The sequence below is a fragment of the Lithobates pipiens genome, unplaced genomic scaffold, assembly GCF_037356315.1.
Source record: "Lithobates pipiens isolate NorthernLeopardFrog02 unplaced genomic scaffold, aLitPip1_a1.2 Scaffold_18, whole genome shotgun sequence".
Taxonomy (NCBI): domain Eukaryota; kingdom Metazoa; phylum Chordata; class Amphibia; order Anura; family Ranidae; genus Lithobates; species Lithobates pipiens.
The window spans coordinates 47,818,216-47,840,692 of NW_027507758.1; the positions used below are offsets into that span (position 1 = coordinate 47,818,216).

The 22,477-nt window shown below is 38.6% G+C and overlaps 1 long non-coding RNA gene across 2 annotated transcripts in view; it reads left to right on the forward strand.

The window, feature by feature from the left end:
* Positions 1-21,225, forward strand: part of LOC143987116 (uncharacterized) — a 40,718-nt gene extending 19,493 nt beyond the window's left edge. For both annotated transcript variants that reach the window (XR_013276599.1, XR_013276600.1), the window contains exon 3: positions 19,976-21,225. This is a non-coding gene — a long non-coding RNA (uncharacterized LOC143987116). The remainder of the gene's footprint in view (positions 1-19,975) is intronic.
* Positions 21,226-22,477: the final 1,252 nt, after the last annotated feature.

Consider the following 22,477-nt stretch of genomic DNA (forward strand, 5'->3'; position numbering starts at 1 on the left):
GCGCTATTTTTGGCTCCCTGCTAGCGGCCGAGAAAGGGTTAAAACCACCACAAAGAGCTGCTGAAAGTGGTTGTAAACCCTCCCCCACAACTTTGTCCCATGTAAATCAGCATAAAAAACCCTAATGAACACTGCTTGTAGATATCTCCTTACTTGCTTAGTATTGTTGTAATCCTTGTTGTTCTGTAGAATGAAGTCATTGAGCATGCCCAGATCTCCCCTGATTTAAGGCACACTCTCTATGTCTTATCTATCTGTTATCAGGACTTCCTACAGCACAACACTGAACTCTGCTAATCACTCAGAGCTTCCTCCTACACACCATGTGACCATGTGACATGACATACAGTTTAAACGTGGCCATTACTGCAGTCTTATCAGCTGAAGCTGATAAGTCTGACAAAGGGAAACATTAGACATGGCACAAGTAAATACTATGAAATAAACAAGTAAGCTATGAACAGGGAAGCAGGGTTGCCATAGAAACGTTGAATTGAGAAGGAGGCTTGGTTAACAGTACAGGAAGTGCTCAATGTAAGGGCAGAAATACACTCCACTGTGGTCTCAGAAAAAAAATACTTAAGATAGCGCTGCCTAACACCTGGAAACAAGTTTTTTAAAGTTTCTTTAAACAGTAAGTAATATGCGATTTGGGCTGGATTACAGTGGCTATAGTCTGATAATGACTTATTATAATGGACTAAATTAAAAGAGGCATCAGAGTGGGAGAGTTTACTTCCTCTTGAAGGCGGTATAGCCGCGCTGCCCCATTGAGTTCAATGGGCAGGAGAGATGAAGGAGTGGGGTGGTATACACACCGCTCCTTCAACGCTCCAAAGATGCTGCTAGCAGGACGTTTTATACCGTCCTGCCAGTGCACCACTCCAGTGTGAAAGCACTCAGGGCTTTCACACTGGAGACAAGCCAGCGGCTGTTTCAGGGCGCTTTGCAGGTGCTATTTTTAGTGCTGTAGTATCTGCAAAGCGCCCCATTGTGAAAGGGGTCTAAAGGTTTCCTTTTTTGTACAAGAAAATCGTATAATGTATGGCCAGCTTTATGCCTAGCACACACGGGCCGAATGTCGGGAGACATCGGCCAGTTCAATAAAAACCAGCTGACTTTCGGCCCTTGTGTATATCAGCTGGTCTGACAGAAGTCGGCCATTTGGATGAGTATGCTGGAAAACCAGCAGCCGACGGACTCCTGGTCAGCGCTTCTGCCAATGGCTGAGACTGGAGTGTTCTGGTGGCAGGGCCGGTGCTACCACTAGGCAAACTAGGCAGCCGCCTCAGGCACACTGCTGCCTAGGGTGCCCGGCCACTGGTGTTCCTACTCTCTTCTCTCTGCAGCAAGAAACTAAGTCTCAGCATCGCAGGCAGCCGCCACTCCATTCGCACATAATGTCAGAGGTACAGCAGTGGCAGAGGTCTGTGTCTGTGTACCGACTCCCAAATGAATGGAAGAAAGTAAACATTCATTGATGGGCGTTGGTGAGGCTGCCTTTATAGGTGCTGGTAGGCTGCATTGATGGGCGTTGGTAGGCTGCATTTGGTGGGCACTGGTAGGCTGCATTTGATGGGCGCTGGTAGGCTGCATTTAATGGGCACTGATGGGCACTTCATTAAAAAGGTGGAGTATACATGGGCAGGGCAAAGGGGGTGGATTCAGGGGTGGAGTTAAGGGGGGGCAGCAAAATTAGGTTTTGCCTAGGGCAGTGATGGCGAACCTTGGCACCCCAGATGTTTAGAAACTTCATTTCCCATGATGCTCCACTACACTGCAGAGTGCACGAGCATCATGGGAATGCAACAGCTCAGTGGGGGAGATCGCTGTACTAACTTCGGACTGTTAGTACAGCGGCTCCAACCAGAGCGGTCAGTTTTTTTCTGTTCAAGCTGCTGGGTTGAACAAAAAAACAAAAAACTATATTAATAGTGTTTACCAGGCTAGTCTTTTGTTTTTCAAAATAACAAGTTCTCTTCCAGATATATCAGTTACAGGGATTAGACAAACCATTTACTACTGACTGGGTTGCTGACAATGATCAGATTTATTTATTTATATAAAACCTTTATCCCAAAAGAAAAAAAAAACTGTTTACTGTAACTGATTATAAAGTGTGAGCTGGACTTTAAGGTGTTAGTGCATCTAAATCTGTTAGTCCATCTAACACTGCCCTCCCCCCAAGCTGGCAATGCTGATGTCCAAGGTCTCAGGCGGCCTCTATAGGTTTCGGCGGTATTCAGCTGCCTTGCCCCTGAGTTTTTTCATATGTTTTTCTCTATTGTAAACTTTTTCTGTCCAATCACTGATTGACTAACACGTATTTACGTGATCCTCCTGCCAGATAGTGAGATCCTTCTCTTCTTTGCATATTTTGAACCCCAAATGTGTCCTAAAGAAGTGTACAACGAAACGCGTAGATGCATTCGGGCTTACATCATGTATCGATTCATATCTGTATATGTGATTTTTATTATTTCTTTCATGTCTCTGGTCTTTATACAATGTGTACTTTTCAATAAAAGTTAAATCATTTTTTGTACTCCCAGTGCTTGTTGTGCCTTTAGACACTTTCAGACCGCACCATTTTGCTGGCTTAAGACCAGACCACTTTTTGCGATTCGGCACTGCGTCGCTTTAACTGACAATTGCGTGGCCGTGCGACGTGGCTCCCAAACAAAATTGACGTAATTTTTTTCCCACAAATAGAGCTTTCTTTTTATGGTATTTGATCACCCCTGTGATTTTTTTTTTTGCGCTATAAACAAAAATAGAGCAACAATTTTGAAAATAATAAATAATAATAAATATCCCCCAAAAATATATAAGACATTTTATTTTTTTCCTCAGTTTAGGCCGATACGTATTCTTCTACATATTTTTGTTAAAAGAAAACCGCAATAAGAGAATATTGATTGGTTGGGCGCAAAATCTATAGCGTTTACAAAATAGGGGGATAGTTTTATGGCATTTTTATTAATATTTTTTTTTTTTTTTACTAGTAATGCGATCAGCGATTTTTATTTTGACTGCGACATTATGGAGGACACATCGGACATTTTTGACACACTTTTGGGACCATTGTCATTTATACAGCAATCAGTGCTTTACAAATGTATGACACTGGCAGTGAAGGGGTTAACCAGGGGGTGGCAGTGTAGGGTTTAAGTGTATCCTAGGGGCGTGTTACTGACTGTGGGGGGCTGGGCTGTGCGTTAGTGAACACTGATCTCTGCTCCAATCACATGGAGCAGAGATCAGTGTCACTTGTTGCTAGGCAGAACGGGAAAATGCTGTTTACATCGGCATCTCCCCGTTCAGCCTCCCCACTGCGATTGAGTCCCTGGGACCCGCGACCGGATTCACGGGGGTCCTGACCAGCGCGGCATGCACGCGATGGCAGGGAGGCAAATACAAATGAACGTACCTGTACGCCAATTTGCCTGCCCGTGCCATTCTGCAGACATACATCGTCGAGCACCGGTCGTGAAGTGGTTAAAGTCCGACCACAGGTTTTCTTTGAATTCCTTTTTTTTTTGTTCCTTATGTCCGGAATGAATTGAATGAGCTACGCAAGAGTGCGATTCACATGTTAGTGACGAACGGTAAAAAGCGTGTCTTACCAATTGTTACTACGACACATGGCAATGCAGTATACAATGCGTGGCGTGTTGTGGTGCCAATCAATGCATCTAGCTATTCCATGTGCAAGGAGAAAAAAAACAGCATTTTTGCTTGCACATGATTGGATGATAGAAGTCAGCAGAGCTTCTGTTCATTTACTCCTGCAGAGTGCACAGCCTATTTGCCCTGAGCTCTAGATGACCTTGTCCCGGCACTGCCCACAGGGCAAAAGCTTGCAATGCCTTGCATGTGTTATCATCAGACTTTTTTCATTTTTATTTTAATCCACAATGTGTTTGCTGAGTAATCACCAGTGGAAAAACACTTTCTATTCAAGTCTCCCAATCTATGGAGTAGCTCTGATTGTTTCTTTGTGCCTGTACACTGCAGATCATTTTTCTCAAGCGTCTGCACCCACACCGAATGTAATATTATATTGTAACTTTAATCCCAACACTGGCAGGATCAGCAAAAAAAGATGTGAGCTCCCTTATGTCCATATGCCTTTCTTAGTGACGTTAATCAAGGACATATATTACAATCCTGTGTCATGCAATGTTCATGTAAAAGACACTTTTTAAACGATGCTTTCTTATGAATTACTTACCTGAGATCGAAGCCCCCGCAGCAGTCCTCGTTCCCCGCTCCGGTGGCCGACATCTCTCCGGCGGGTTACCTCTGGGTATCGCGGCTCCAGTGCTGTGATTGGCCGGAGGTTCCTCCACGTCCCTTTGCACATGTGCGTCACTCCTGCGCACGTGCCTCACTCCCGCACACGTGCGTCACTCCCGCGCATGCGCACGGTAACGGCACAGTACAACTGAAGCAACAGCTTAAGTGTGCATGTGCTGTTGACGTCGCCACATGCAAATACAGGGATATCTCCTAAGCCGTGCAGGTTTAGGAGATATCCAGTGCATCCACAGGTAAGCCTAATTACAGGCTTGCCTGTAGTATAAAATGGTTGTAAAGGGTTTACAATCACTTTAAGCAATAGAAGTGACATGGAAAGACATTAATGAGACCCAAGGGGGTGAATGATGTGATGTGAACCTGTGCCCACTTCAACCACTCAATCACAAGCATGGGAATAAAAGCCGGACCCTGGGTGAACAGTTAAAATGATTGTAAACAATCACCTTGTAAAACAATTCATTTAGTTTAAAATAGAAATGAAGGCAAAACATTAGATATAAAAAACATTACACATCCCTTTTTAATAAGTGATCACATTCCCTCTGTTCTCAGCTGCATAAGAGCTGGGGGGAGGAGAAGCAGCACACTGATCTTCCCAATGGCTGTGCAGCGGAGGCATGTTAGGACAAGTCTGATCATTGGAGGAGAGCAGGCTGAGCTAGAGAACTGACCAAGGTGTGTTCTCCTGCTTAGTGTGGTCAGTTTTTTAATAGGAAAGCAGAGGGACTGGCAGAAACACCAGGGATTTCACACAAGGGAAGGAACGCAAAGAGAACAGAAGACTTTCTCATACAAGTACAGGGTACAGCAGACACATATCAGGAAATGTTAGGCCGCGTACACACGGGCGAATTGTATGGCCTACTTAATCCGTCATACAATCCGATGGACAGTCCGTCATACTTTCGAATGAACGGACTTGACCACACACGGATAACCAAACAGTCCGTTGAAAGTTTGCGCGATGACGTATACAGCACGTACGACGGGACTAGAAATAGGAAGTCCAATACACAGCAACGCACCCTTCCGCCGTGTAAATCCTTTCTGAGCATGCGCCATTCTTAGTCCGTCCAACTAGCCTACTCACGAGCGGATTGTCCGCTGAAACCAAAGTATGACGGACAATATTACGGAAATTCCGAAATACTTAGTTCGCCAGACTGCACGCTGAAAAAGTCCGCTGAAGCCCACACACGAGCGGACTGTCCGCTGAAATGTGTTTCGGCGGACTAAGTAGGCCATACAATCCGCCCGTGTGTACGCGGCTTAAGGGTAACAAACACTTTAAAGTGGAGCCTCACTCTCTCAATCATCATTATTTTTATTCCTCATGCTGCTAGCATTGCTAAATAGATAGTAAAGTATATCATATTTACCCTTTTTAAACTTGTTTTTCCATTTCTTCAGTTACTTCCTGGTTTCTTGTCTAGGCTAATGATGTCATACATCCCAGGAGTCTTCAGGAGGGGAGGAGGGGTTTTTCTTCCTGCTAAGCACACCCTCCTGCCTGCATGCCTGAACTAAGGGGAGATGGACTCCAGGTAGTAAATGCTACATAAATCATTAGCTTTTTTTTTTTATAGAGTGTTTTTATTTTATTTATTTCTACATGTACTGCGGGGCTCCATGCACACTATCATTTTTTTATAAGCTCAAAAAAACACTAGAAAAAAATAGCTGGATGAAAAATTGCCGATAATGGTATTTTTGTGCTTGGTTAGTAGTAGCCTTTTAGTAGCTTTAAGGAGCATTTAGGAGCATTAGCATTTTATTAGCACTTTTACAGTACACAAAGAAAAAAAAAATAAAAGCCCCTGAAAAAAACTGGATATTTATTATAGCAAAAAGTAAAATATATTGTGTTTTTTTTTCAAAATTGTCGCTCTACTTTTGTTTATAGCTCAAAAAATAGAAACTGCAGAGGTGATCAAATACCACCAAAAGAAAGCTCTATTTGTGGGAAAAAAAAAATGTCAATTTTGTTTGGGTGCAACGTCGCACGACCGCGCAATTGTCAGTTAAAGCGACGCAGTGCCGAATCGCAAAAAGTGCTCTGGTAAGGAAGGGGATAAAATCGTCCGGGGCTGAAGTGGTTAAAATAGTGTGATTGGACACATAGGATAAAAGTATTAGCTTCTAGGAGCAAAAAAATGCTTAGAACAGCTTCTAGCAGCTAGGCACTAAACGCCAGTGCGCATGGACTCTGTAGTAGCTTGATAATTGCGTTTTTGTGGCGGCTTGTAATAGCATTTTAGTAGCTTTTAGAAGCTTTTAGGAGTGTTAGCGTTTTATTTTTTTTGCGTTTTTACAGTACATGAAGTAGCGCTTAGAAGCGCTCCCAAAAACTCTGCAAAATATTTATTTTTTTGGCTCCTAAACACTAAAGCTTGAAAAATGCTTCTAGCTTAAAATAGTGTGACACATAGGATAAGAGTACAGTAAAACCTTGGATTGTGAGTAATTGGATTTGAGAGCGTTTTGCAAGACAAGCATCATTTTTTTATAAGTTTTGACTTGATATACAAGCGATGTCTTGATATACAAGTAGCGTCATGTCACAACTGAGTATAAAAGAGAAGAGAGGCGCCTCTAAGTGTAGCAATATGGTTACATTTAATGAAGGTAAAACATTTAGCAACTCACATGGTTGATGATTAATAGATCATCTAAGGTAGGTACATCTAAGTATGTTGACGTCTGGGGTAAAGCTGTCCACATAGACCATCCTCCGCACCGCCATCGACATCATCCCTTCCACTCTGCGCTCCACAAGCGATTCAAGCCTCGCTTTCAGATCGCTCTCCTGCAGGGTAGTCTTCCTGGTCCCGATTGCAGTCTGACAGTGGTAAAAGCTGGCATTGTGGAGGATGGTCTATGTCAGGGCTTGGCAACCTATGGCCCGCCACCGCTAAATGTCCGGCCCCTCAGTGCCGGTGATGAATTCCCGTGCGCCCGTCCCATGGACATTTTCGCCGCTCTCCTCTTCAGTAGACAGCGCCCGGTATCACAGGGCTGGATGGGGACGGGAACTCCTGGAGTTAACTTTCCCATTAAGCAGCAGGTGATTGGTTGTCAGGTGATCCTAACAACCAATCACCAGCCTGTTCATGTGAAAAGTTAACTTCAGCAGTTCCCGCCCCATCCAGCCCTGTGATATAGGCCAATCTCTGCTCTGCTGTACACCTATGTAAGGTAGGAGAGTTCTACCTACACAGTGTGTGTTTGTGTGTGGGGGGTGCAGGGGACAGAGGACACTGCTTTGGAGGCACCGCAAACTGCTATGGGGGGAGGGTGGCAGAGGACACTATGGGAGTGATGTGAAGGGGGACCCCATCACCCCTGTGGACAGGGACCCCTTCTCTCCTGGGGACAGGGAGGCCTTCTCCCTTGGGGACAGGGACCCCTTCTCCCTTGGGGACAGGGACCCCTTCTCCCCAGGGAACAGGGACCCTATGACTCCTGGGGACAGGGACCCCTTCTAACCTGGGGGCAGGGACACCTTCTAACCTGGGGACAGGGACCCCTTCTCCCCTGGGGACAGGGACCCTAGCACCCGTGGGGACAGGGACCCCTTCTACCCTGGGGACAGTGACCCCCTTCTCACCTGGGGACAGGGACCCCTTCTAACCTGGGGGCAGGGACACCTTCTAACCTGGGGACAGGGACCCCTTCTCCCCTGGGGACAGGGACCCTAGTACCCGTGGGGACAGGGACCCCTTCTACCCTGGGGACAGGGACCCCTTCTCCCCTGGGGACAGGGACCCCATCTTTCCTGGGGATAGGGACCCCTTCTCCCCTGGGTAGAGGGACCCCATTTAACCTGGGGGGAAAGGGGGGCAGGTACCCTATCACCCCTATCACCCCTGGGGACAGGGACCCCTTTTCACCTGGGGACAGGAACCCCATGTCCCATAGGGATGGGGCCACCATCTCCCCTAAGGACAGAAACCCCATTTTCTATAGGGACAGGAACCCCATCTCCATGCTCCCTCAGGGTGAACTGGCTATGTATTAGTGAAGCACCTTAACGTGAGGTAAACTAGTACTGTTATTATTACTATGTTAGAATTATTATTATCTTCATTTATTAGCAGGTGAATGCGGCCCTCCATGCATTCACATTACATTGAATCCGGCCCTTAAGTGGAAAAAGGTTGCTGACCCCTGCACTATGTATGCCTGCATACTTAAATATCAACCATGTCATTTGCTAAATGTTGTACCTTCATTAAATGTATCCATATTGCTACATTTAGAGGCGCCCCTCTTCTCTTTTATAATCTGTAGCTCCTGCTGGATTTTGTTTCTAATCCCCTTGTGGAGGCTTCCATTTGTGGATGGACATTTTATGGTTACACAACCATAAAAAAAAATGCTCATAATAGCTTCTAGAAGCTTAACTACTTCAATCCCGGAAGGTTTTACCCGATTCCAGGCCATTTTTTGCCATACTGCACTGACAATTGCGCGGTCGTGCGACGTTATACCTAAATAAAATTGATTTCCTTTTGTCCTTTTTTACAGACAAATAGAGCTTTCTTTTGGTGGTATTTGATCACCTCTGCGGTTTTTATTTTTTGTGCTATAAACAAAAAAAGTGACAATTTTGAATAAAAAACAATATTTTTTACTTTCTGCTATAAAACATCCCCAATAAAAAAAATTTAAAAATTCCAATTTCTTCATCAGTTTAGGCCAATATGTATTCTGCTACATATTTTTCATAAAGAAGAACCCAATAAGCGTATGTCGATTAGTTTGCGCAAAATGTTATAATGCCCAAAAACTATGGGATAGATTTAGGGACTTTTTTAAAAAATTTTTTTACTAGTAATGTCAGTGATCAGCGATTTTTAGCAGGACTGCAACATTGCGGCAGACAAATTGGACACAAAGTGACACTTTTTGGGGACCAGTGACACCAATACAGTGATCACCATAGCTCCCAACTGTCCCTGATTTCGAGAGGACTGTCCCTGATTTGGAGCAATGTCCCTCTGTCCCTCTTTCCTCCTCATTTGTCCCTCATTTTGGTCTGATCTATGTAGTTGTATATAAAATGCACTTTTTATCTTTCAAAAAGTGTTTCCCAGTGCTAAACCTTTCGTCCAATTTCTAAATTGCTGCATTTGTTAATTTTAAAAGCCAATATAAAGGAATAGTAGTGGTAAAAAAAAAAAAGCCCTTGTTGATTTAATAAACATTTTATTTTGGTAAATTCTCCTTTAAGGGGGTGTGGCAGGGGGCGTGTCTACATACGTTTGATAGTAGGTGTCCCTCATTCCCATCTCAAAATGTTGGGAGGTTTGGTGATCATTGCTAAAAAAAAATAAACCGCTCACTCTATAAATGACACTGGCAGGAAAGGGAGTAACACCAGGGGCAATCAAGGGGTTAAGTCTGTGCCTGGGAGGTGCTTTCTAACTGTGTGGGGGAGGGAAAGAGAGATGGTGTCTTTGCTCCCTGACAGATCAGCGGTTTGCCTTGTTTACACAGGCACACCGCGGATGCATCTCTCCATAGAGTGATTGGCGGGTGGCGGCAGCCACCAGACCCCCTGATTGGCTCCAGCTGTATCCAGTCAGAGCAGGGGGCGGCGCTCCAGTGGTGCGCTCACCTCCTTCACCACGTGCATGAAATCACGTGCAGGTATGTGATTTTGTGTGGCCGGGCCGCCCTTCCGCAGTATATGTACAGTAGGCAGTCTGGAAGCAGTTAAAGAAATGCTAGTGTGCATGGAGCCTAAAAGCCCTAAAAAGCCCTAAAATGCCCTAAAATGCCCTAAAATGCTAACACTCCCAAACGCTCCTAACAGCTTCTAAAAGCTATTAAAACAAGGCAGCACAAAAACCCTATTATCAGTGTTTTTCATCCAGTATTTTTTTTCTAGCGTTTTTTTTTAATATATATATATATAATAAAAAACTGCTAGTGTGCATGGAGCCAATGAATTAAACAGTGTTTTTGGTTTGCGGCGCTCAGACGCAGTGAAGCTCCACATTAAGTATCCTGTATATAGTGTACATAGAGAAGAGCACAGAGGGTCATCTCACCACATCTCTGGTGATGAGAAAAAGAAGCAAAGTTTAGTTCTCAAATCTCTGGACATTCAACCAATAATTGAAACAACCTGAACCCTGAACCGAGCGCCTGAACTCCACTGAAGTCCTGCGTGATGTACAACAGCAAAAGTCACATTTGGAAATAAAAAAAAGTTTGTCACTAAATGACATTTTCTGTCTGCTTTTGTTGTGTTTGTAAACAAACATTTAGAAAAAATAAATATTGCTGCTAAATGACATTTTCTGTCTGCCTTTGTTCTGTCTGGAGATAGAGAGACATGTGCTGGTCCACAATTTCTCACTGCTGTAGCTGTTAAGCCGGACTCCAGGGTAATGCTGAGACGTTTCCGAATATCATCTTATGCCTCGTACACACCATCCGATTGTTGGCCAACAAAACCGTGATATTTTGTCTGAAGAGAGTTGGGCCAAACTTGTCTTACATACAAACAGCCACACAATTGTTGGCCAACGATTACGAACGTAGTGATGTACTAGATGTACTACGTTGTTTTTCAGCTCTTTAGCGGCACCCTTGGGCTTTGGTTGATTCACGCTTTTCATTTAGCGCTTTTCATTTCGTGCTTTTCGTTTCGCGCTTTTCATTTCTTGCTTTTCATTTCTTGCTTTTAATTTCTTGCTTTTCATTTCGCGCTTTTCGTTTCGCGCTTTTCATTTTGCGCTTTTCATTTTGCGCTTTTCGTTTCGCGCTTTTCATTTCTTGCTTTTCATTTTGCGCTTTTCATTTCGCACTTTGCCCTTTTTGTTTCACACTTTTCATTTTGCGCTTTTCATTTCACGCTTTTCATTTTGCACTTTTCATTTCGCGTTTTTCATTTTGCGCTTTTCATTTTGCACTTTGCACTTTTTGTTTCACACTTTTCGTTTCACGCTTTTCATTTCACACTTTTCATTTCACGCTTTTCCTTTCACGCTTTTCATTTCACGCTTTTCATTTCGCACTTTTCATTTTGCACTTTTCATTTTGCGTTTTTCATTTCGCACTTCGCACTTTTCATTTCACACTTTTCATTTCACACTTTTCATTTTGTGCTTTTCATTTCACGCTTTTCATTTCACACTTTTCATTTCACACTTTTCATTTCACACTTTTCATTTCGCGCTTTTCATTTTGTGCTTTTCATTTCACGCTTTTCATTTCACACTTTTCATTTCGCGCTTTTCATTTTGCACTTTTTATTTCACGCTTTTCATTTAGCGGTTTTCATTTTGCACTTTTCATTTTGCGTTTTTCATTTCGCACTTCGCACTTTTCATTTCACACTTTTCATTTCGCACTTTTCATTTCACGCTTTTCATTTCACACTTTTCATCTCACGCTTTTCATTTTGCACTTTTCGTTTCACGCTTTTTATTTTGCACTTTTCATTTTGCATTTTTCATTTCGCACTACGCATTTTTCGTTTCACACTTTTCATTTCGCGCTTTTCATTTCACGCTTTTAATTTCGCACTTTTCATTTTGCATTTTTCATTTCGCACTTCGCAATTTTCGTTTCACACTGTTCATTTCGCGCTTTTCATTTCACGCTTTTAATTTTGCACTTTTCATTTCACGCTTTTCATTTTGCGCTTTTCGTTTCACACTTTTCATTGCTCGCTTTTCATTTCACGCGTTTCATTTCGCACATTTCATTTTGCGCTTTTCATTTTAGACTTTTCATTTTGCACTTTTCACTTCGCACTTTTCAGTTAGTTTCTGAGCGGCTGTTCGTCACCCAGACGTGTTGCAGAATCGGAGGAGATAACGTGTTATTTATTATTGGCCTTGGAGTTATTGCTTTGACATCATTTTTTTGGTTGAATAATGATTTGATTTGGTGTATTTTCTATATTTTTGGATGCATAGAATGCACTTTTTGGTTAAGTTCTATTGGCAGAGAGCATGTCTAATTTTATTAGTTTATTTATTTTTTAATGCACAATAAAGAAATTGTGTAGAATAATACTTGGCTTTGTGTTTTACTTCAAATGACAGTTTGGGAGTAGGCAGTTACATTTAAAAAAATACAATGTAAAAATGAAAAGGGACACCAACATAGTTGTAACCTGCCCAAAAAAAAAAAAAAAAAAATAACAAGCATAATAATATTATTCTTAATATCATTAGAAAAAAAAAAGCCTTTGAAAATGTGTTTGCAATAACTCCATCAGTATCACCAGCAAAGCAGCTTCATTATTATCCCATTAAAGAAGAAGAGAATTGTGCGCTGCATTTCAAGATTTCATAATTTGCCACGTCACGAATGTTAATTCTCCATTACGAATGATAGTTTTACAAGACCGACCGCTTCTGCTTCCGAGCATGCGTGTTTGTATTTTGGACTTTTGTCCGATGGACTTGTGTACACACGATCAGAAAATCTGACAACAGACATTTGTCCGTGGAAAATTTGAAAACCTGCTAATTGTTGTCCGACAACAATTATCCGATGGAGCGTACACACGGTCGGATTTACAGACAAAAGCCTTTCATCGAACATTTCCCGTCAGAAAGTCCGATCGTGTGTACGGGGATTTAGTCCCAAGCCTGGGGAGTTTCAAACCTCCATTTATATGATCCTGGATATCCCTCCTGTGGCCAATTATACACAACCCTGTTAGGCTTAGGAGGTTTGAACGGTCTGCCTCTGGGTTTCGGCAGCCTTTTAGAACCATTGTGACTTGGTTTCCAGCTATTTTGCTTTGATTGGTAAGATGCCCTTCACCAAAAATTTTGGATCAAAATATACGGTTTGAAGATTTTGCTGATGTTTTTTGTACATTATATGTTTTGAAGAATTTGTATATATGTACTTACTGTATTTGTTTGTTATTGTATATCTTTAATTTAGGTGTGGTATTGTATATCTCCTGAAGAAGCCTTAACATGCGAAACATGTTGAGATCACTACACCATCAGAATCTACAAAAAATATATGCTGTGTATATTCCAATCAAAAGTCTGTGTTATGGAAAAAGTTTTTAGAGAGTTTTTATATTTATACATGGATAAATAAAAAATATGAATTTTTATTGTATATTGTAGTACATTATTGGCACCAACTCCCTTGGAGCATTTCTTGTCTTGTCTATGGTTATACATGGGATGTGGTGCTTTGAGTTATCCTCTTATCTAAGATTCTTGTGCTGTTTGGAGATAAAGTGTACGGGGATTCCCCTCAATCCTGCCCAGAGTTAGGCCCCTTTCACACTAACGTCCCGTTCAGGCCCGCCTGTCAGTTTTTCAGGCGGACCTGAACGGGTGCTCCATAGAGCTCTATGGAGCGTCGGATGTCAGCGGTGACATGTCCGCTGACATCCGACCCGCTCCGATCCGAAAAAGTGTGACGGAGGAAAAAGCTATTTTTCCATCCGTCTGCGGATCGGATCGGATGACGACGGGCACTGCGGTCCGTCGTCATCCGATCTCCCATAGGGGAGAGCGGCGCTGTGACAGGTCCGTCCCTGCACAGTGTGCGGAGACAGACCTGTCATCTCCCTGCTCAGCGGGGATCGGCGGAGTGATCCCCGCTGAGCAAACGGACATCCACGGGGCGGATCAGAACTGATCCGCCCCGTGTGAAAGGACCCTAAGGCTACTTTCACACTGGGGCCACCTGGGGCGTTAGCGCTAAAGTGCCATTTAGTTTAGTTAGTTTAGTTTAGCACTGTTTAAGCGTCACTTTTTGGCCGATAACGGGGCGCATTTTAACCCTTGCTAGCGGCCCAAGAAGGGGTTCAAAGCGCCCATGTTGCGGTGCTTGCCAAGCATTTTTCAGGTGCCTTGGAACCACTGCCCATTCATTTCAATGGGCAGGGGCGGTGTTGGGGGTGTGGTATGTGGCGCTCTCAAACCGCCCCAAAGATGCTGCTTGCAGGACTTTTCCTACCATCCCGAAAATGCACAGCCCCAGTGTGAAAAGTTACATTGAAATGAATGGGAAACAGTTTTAAGATGCTTTAGTCCCCTTTCACAATGAAGGCGTTTTTCAGGCGTTTTAGCGCTAAAAATCGCGACTGTAAAGCGCCTGAAAAAAGCCTCAGCTGCAATCCCAGTGTGAAAGCCCGAGTGCTTTCACGCTGGGGCGCTGCGCTAGAAGGATGTCAGAAAAAGTCTGGCAAGCAGCATTTTTGCAGTGCTGTAGGGGCAGTGAATACACCACTTCTAAAGTGCCTCTGCCCATTGAAATCAACGGGCAGCATTACCAAACCGCCGGCAAAGCACCGATGCAATCCCGTTATCGTCCACTAGTGGGGGTTAAAAGTGTCCCGCTAGTGGCTTAAAAGTGCTGCAAAAACTACGGTAAATTGCCTCTAAAAATAGCGCCCCTACTGCCAACTCCCAGGCACTGGCAGTGTGAAAGTGCCCTTACAGGTGCTATTTCTAGTGCTAAAACGCCTGAAAACCGTCTCAGTGTGAAAGGGGTCTAAGGGTCTTGTATGAAGTTTAAGGGGGAACCTTCTGAAAAAAAATGTTATAGGGTCCCCCCAAAACTCAAACTACCAAACCGCCGGCAAAGCACCGATGCAATCCCGTTATCGTCCACTAGTGGGGGTTAAAAGTGTCCCGCTAGTGGCTTAAAAGTGCTGCAAAAACTACGGTAAAGTGCCTCTAAAAATAGCGCCCCTACTGCCAACTCCCAGGCACTGGCAGTGTGAAAGTGCCCTTACAGGTGCTATTTCTAGTGCTAAAACGCCTGAAAACCGTCTCAGTGTGAAAGGGGTCTAAGGGTCTTGTATGAAGTTTAAGGGGGAACCTTCTGAAAAAAAATGTTATAGGGTCCCCCCAAAACTCAAGCCAGATCCTTATTCTTGCTAAAGGTCTGCTTGGAAAAAAAACGGGACCGGGTTTCTCTAAACACTACCCAGCATAAGGGTCTTCTATGGAGTTTAAGTGGGACTCTACTCAAAAAAAAGTGTAATGGGGTCCCCTCAGAACCCACGTCAGATTTTTATTCTTGCTAGAGGTCTACTATAAATTTTTAGGGGAAACGCCACCAAAATCAATACCAGACCCTTATCTGAGAATGCAGCCTGGTTGGCCAAGAAAGGGACAGGCAGTAAGCATGTGACCTCAACCATACTAGACCTATGTGGGGAAGGTACGTTGGCAGGGGGCATGTTGATAGGGGCAAGGACCCCTGCCCCATATCCCTGACTGGGAGGATGTGGGGGTCTACAGGGGGAGACCTATTGTAATCTGGAAAAGCGCTTAAAATAAGTGGGCCCCAGATATAAGCCACACCCCCCACTTGAATGACTAAAGGGTATGTAGTAAAAAAAAAAATATATATATATATATATATATATATATATATATATATATATATATATATATATATATATATATATATATATATATATATATATATATATATATATATATATATGTTCCTCGGTGTACATCTATTGTCCATTATTGTGGCACATGGTAAATCAAAATTAAAGATGCCCCATTGCAGGGTTACCAACCTCCCGCAACATGTTTTACTGACAAAACATGGGAAATTTACTGACAGAGCGCATTTTTTTACTGAAACCTGAAATATGACAGAACTCCTATTCAGAACTAAGACAATTAATATTTAAACAGTATAACATGATATGGAAATACTGACAATACATATAACAAGTAATTTGCCTGGTTTACACGTACAAAAGTCAACACAACATGACAAATGATCAGCCTCTGATATTTAGCTGTGTGAATGAGCCCTACTTATTCGCTTGTCGCTTATTTATTTCCTCTCCCAGACTTAGTTCTGCTGTAAAAGGAAATTCACTGCTTGCATCTAAAAATTTACACTTTATATTGGGTTAATGAATTCATTAATTTTAATACGTTCATTTTTTTTTCATTTTAATACATTAAAAATCGCTTTAATGATTTATTTTTGGATATATATATATATATATATATATATATATATATATATATATATATATATATATATATATATATATTAATACATTTTAATTTTAATTTTAATACACCAACACATTTCATATTGATACATTTTTATAAATTTTATGTTTTTATACTTTTTAATTTTTAGGCATTTTATTTTTATACATTAACACATTTTAATTTGGATACAATAATACATTTTAATATTAATTAATAATTTCATTTTGATACATTTTATATTTTTATGCTGTACATTAATACAGTTTACTGTTAATTAATGTATACTGAACATCAATACAATTTTATTCTGTACATTTTTATACTGTACATTAATACAGTTTATATTTATACATTTTTATACATTTTATATTTTTATGCATTTTATTTTTATACAGTAAAACTTTTTGATTTTAATACATTAATACATTTTAATGTTAATACACATTTTTTATACATTTTATATTTTTATACTGTACATTAATATATTTTAAATTTATACATTTTTATAAATTTTATATTTGTATACATTTTCATTTCTATGCCTAAATTATGCCTACATTGTATACATTAACACATTTTAATTTCAATACATTAATATATTTTAATGTTAATACATCCATTTTTATATATAAATAAATAATATATAGCTTATATTTTTATACTGTATGTTAATACATTTTAATTTGAATACATTTTATATTTATACATTTTTATAAATTTTTTTTATTTTTTTTATTTTTTGTTATACATTTTCAATTTTATTGTATACTTTAACACATTTTAATTTTAATACATTAATATATTTTAATGTTAATACATCCATTTTTATATTTTTTTACACCTATATTTCTTTTATAAATATACTGTATATATAATTGACAGCACTATATAAGTACCTGAAATAAATAAATAGATAATATATAGCTTATATTCTTATACTGTATGTTAATACATTTTAATTTTAATAAGTTTTATATTTATACATTTTATAATTTTTTTTATACATTTTCAATTTTATTGTGTACATTAACACATTTTAATTTTAATACATTAATATATTTTAATGTTAATACATCCATTTTTTATTTTTTATGCTTATATTTCTTATATTTCTTTTATAGATATACTGTATATATAATTGACAGCACTATATAAGTACTTGGAATAAATAAATAAATAAATAATATATATCTTATATTTTTATACTGTACGTTAATACATTTTAATTTGAATACAATTTATATTTATACATTTTTATAAATCCTTTTAAAAAAAATACATTTTCAGTTTTATTGTATACATTAACACATTTTAATTTTAATACATTAATATATTTAATGTTAATACATTTATTTTTATATTTTTTTTATACTTATATTTCTTTTATTGATATACTGTATATATAATTGACAGCAATATATAAGTACCTGGAATAAATAAATAAATAATAATATATATGTTATTTTTTTTTATAGTGTATGTTAATACATTTTATATCTATACATTTTTATAAATCTTTTTTTTTTTTTTTTAAACATTTTCAATTTTATTGTATACATTCAACACAGTTTCATTTTAATACATTATTATATTTTAATGTTAATACATCTAATTTTATATTTTTTGATACTTATATTTCTTATATTTATTTTATAGATATACCGTATATATAATTGACAGCACTATATAAGTACCTGGAATAAATAAATAAATAAATAAATAATATATATGTTATATTTTTATATTGTACGTTAATACATTTTAATTTGAATACATTTTATATTTATAAATTTTTATAAATATATATTTTTTAAACATTTTCAGTTTTATTGTATACATTAACACATTTTAATTTTAATACATTAATATATTTTAATGTTAATACATCTAATTTTATATATTTGTTATTCTTATATTTCTTTTATAGATATACTGTATATATAATTGACAGCAATATATAAGTACCTGGAATAAATAAATTAATAATATATATATATGTTATTTTTTTTATACTGTATGTTAATACATTTTAATTTGAATACATTTTATATCTATACATTTTTTAAAAAAAAAATATTTTTTTATATATTTTCAATTTGATTGTATACATTAACACGTTTTAATTTGAATACATTAATATATTTTAATGTTAATACATCGAATTTAATATTTTTTGATACCTATATTTTTTAGATTACTTTTATAGATGTACTGTATATATAATTGACAGCAATATATAAATACCTGGAATAAAAAATAATAATAATAATACTATATGTATATATATATATATATATATATATATATATATATATATATATATATATATATATATATATATATATATATATATATATATATATTTTTTTTTTTTTTTATTTGAATACATTTTATATTTATACATTTTTTATAAATCTTTCTTTTTTTGTATACATTTTCAATTTTATGTCTTTTATATTTATACATTAACACATTTTAATTTTAATACATTAATATATTTTAATGTTAATACATCTAATTTAATATTTTTTGATACCTATATTTTTTATATTTCTTTTATAGATGTACTGTATATATAATTGACAGCACTATATAAGTACCTGGAATAAATAAATAATATATATCTCATATTTGTATACTGTACGTTAATACATTTTAATTTGAATACATTTTATATTTATACATTTTTTATAAATCTTTTTTTTTGTATACATTTTACATTTTATGTCTTTTATATTTATACATTAACACATTTTAATTTCAATACATTAATATATTTTAATGTTAATACATCTAATTTAATATTTTTTGAAACCTATATTTTTTATATTTCTTTTATAGATGTACTGTATATATAATTGACAGCACTATATAAGTACCTGGAATAAATAAATAATATATATCTTATATTTTTATACTGTACAGTAATACATTTTAATTTGAATACATTTTATATTTATACATTTTTTATAAATCTTTTTTTTTGTATACATTTTCAATTTTATGTCTTTTATATTTATACATTAACTAATTTTAATTTCAATACATGAATACATTAAAAAGTTAATGAATACATTATTTAATGGATTAATTTGTGTCTTTTATTATTATTATTATTATTTAAAATGAAAAAAAAAAAAAGAAGGATTTTAGAGGTTTAATTTTCATTCCCCTAAATAAATGACTAATTGATGCCTGAGATAAATAACTGCAGTCTCAGAAAATGGGAGTTTTATTGGTTTTATGTTTTATGGATGCCTGGAGAAATAAAGTACGGTATTTCCCAGGTAAGCGATGGCCACCAGAGCCTCTGGAAATGAGGTCATTTTATGTTCTTTGGAATGTCCTTGTAAAGCACGCCCTAGTGAAACTGTATTTTTCCAATGCCAAGACCCCCAGCGCCCGAGGCCGGAATGAGTCCATAAATAGCCCCCATAGCGTGTCACCAGCTTGATGACATAAGAGAGACCTTTGAATGGCGGTCTCTTGGGCAATGCACTCGCTCCCAGGTCTGCTTGGCCAGAGCCGTTGGCCATTGTGTAGACATCAGCTGGAGTGTCAGGCAGAGGTAATGGGAAGTTACTGGGAGGTGAAGTCTCGCAATGTCTACACAAGACTCTTGGTTCATGTTGGGGTTACAAAGACTATTGACTCCTTTGTTTTCTTTCTTCAAACAGCCCTTTTCCTTCCTTGAAAGGATGTGCCCGTTTCTCTTCCTCGGCCGTTTTCTTCATGGGTGTCTCGGAGCTTGGAGAATGTTTGTTTTTCTTCATTGATGAAATGGTCCAGCCTGGAGAAACAAGCAGCATCTCTGCGTCACCGGACTGAGCTCGGAGCAGGAGGGGTCCCGGGGAAAGAGGAGGACTCTAAAGGCTTCTAAATCTGGTCTATCAGTGAAGGAAAAACAGCCACAGATCAGACGTGGGACACGCCACCAGACAATGTCAAGTCCTGTCTGGAGTGCAAAGCCAACATCTCTGTGCCTTACACAGGGGGGGGAGATTTACTAAAACTGGAGAGTGCAAAATCTGGTGCAGTTCTGCATAGAAACCAATCAGCTTCCAGGTTTTATTGCATCATGGAACAAGTTGAGGATTCCCCTGAATCTGACTGGCTGACTGAAGGCAAGACAGGCAGTGGTCCAGATGATTCTGCACTAACACTGATTTACTAAAAGAAAATGGTGCGCACAGAACCTGGTGCAGCTGTGCATACTAACCAATCAGCTTCTAACTTCAGATTTTTCAATGAAGTTTTGCCAATAAAACCTGGAAGCTGATTGGTTAGTATGCACAGTTGCACCAGATCCTCCTGTGTGCTGCAGTTTTATGCTGGCCATACACTATACGGAAAATCAAATGAAATTCGGTCATTTAGACAGTTTGTTCGTTTTTCCGCACAAAATCGATAGTCATTGGGACGTTTTTGAGCCGAAAAAAAGAAGGGCTAGTTTGGAAATTTTCAGCCGAACGAACGATAAATTGGAAGGTTAATGTGTTTCCCATCCGAACTGTCTGCGCTAGGTATATGTGAAAAAAATGAACATAAGATGCATTCATTTATGTCCACTGAACGATTCATCGGTCATTACATGAGGGCACTATCATTTGCGCCTCGGCGGAATGTTCGTTTTTAAAAAATGGGTTTGGCCGATTTTTTGTATAGTGTATGGCCAGCATTAGTAAATCTCCCGCACATTGTTAGGGCAGAATAATCTTTACCCCTGCCTGTCTTGCCTTCAGCCAGCCAATCAGATTCAGGGGAATCTTCAGCGTGTTCATTTAACTTCTTCAGCCCCGGAAGGATTTACCCCCCTTCCTGACCAGGCCGTTTTTAGCGATGCGTTGCACTGCGTCGCTTTAACCGACAATTGTCGTGGGACATGCTACCCAAACAAAAATGTCCTCCCCCCCCCCCCCCCCCACAAATAGAGATTTCTTTTGGTGGTATTTGATCCCCTCTGCGGTTTTTATTTTTTGCGCTAAAAGCAAAAAAAGAGCAAAAATTTAGAAAAAAAAATAAATAATAATAAAAAAAAAAAAATATATATATATATATATATATATATATATATATATATATATTTATTTATTTATTTTACTTTTTGCTATAATAAATATCCCATTAAAAAATCAAAAAAAAAAAAAAAATGAATTTGACCTATTCCTCTACATATTTTTGGTAAAAAAATTCGCAATAAACATATATTGATTGGTTTACGCATAAGTTATAGCGTCTACAAAATAGGAGATAGATTTATGGCATTTATATATATATATATATATATATATATATATATATATATATATATATATATATATATATATATATATATATATACATATACATATATATATATATATATATATATATATATATATATATATATATATATATATTTACTAGTAATGGCAGTGATCTGCGATTTTTAGTGGAACATTGCGGTGCGACATTGCGGTGGACTAGTCTGACCCTTTTGACATCTTTTTGGGACCAGTGACACTTATACAGCAATCAGTGCTATAAAATGCACTGATTATAGTATAAATGACACTGGCAGGGAAGGGGTTAACACTGGGGGGACGATCAAGGGGTTAAATGTGTTCCCTGGGTGGTGTTTCTAACTGTGGGTGGGGGGGAGGAGACTGATAGGGAGTACAGAGAGATCGCTGTTCCCAATCACTAGAAACAGATGATCTCTCTCTAACTCCCTTGACAAAACGGGGATCTGTTTTTTTACATTGATAGATCCCCGTTCAGGGGTGGCCGCCGGCCACGTGCATCAGCTCTCTCTCAGTGCTATAGCTCTTAAAGGGCCAGCAAACAGCTATGTCGATTCTCCAGACTGTGCCCACAGGTCGAGGCGGACTCAATGTCCACCCACGATTGCCTATTACAGAGGCAGAACGGGGAACTGCCTTTGTAAACAAAGCGATTCCCTGTTCTGACAGTGATCTACTGTTCCCAGTGATCTCTGTCATGTTCCAGTAAGCCCATCCCCCCTACAGTTAGAACACACCGAGGGAACACATTTAACCCCTTGATCGCCCCCTAGTGTTAACTCCTTCCCTGCCAGTGTCATTTATACAGTAATCAGTGGCTATTTATAGCACTGATCACTGTATAAATGTCACTGGTCACAAAAAAGTGTCAAAAGTGTCTGATCTGTCTGCCGCAAT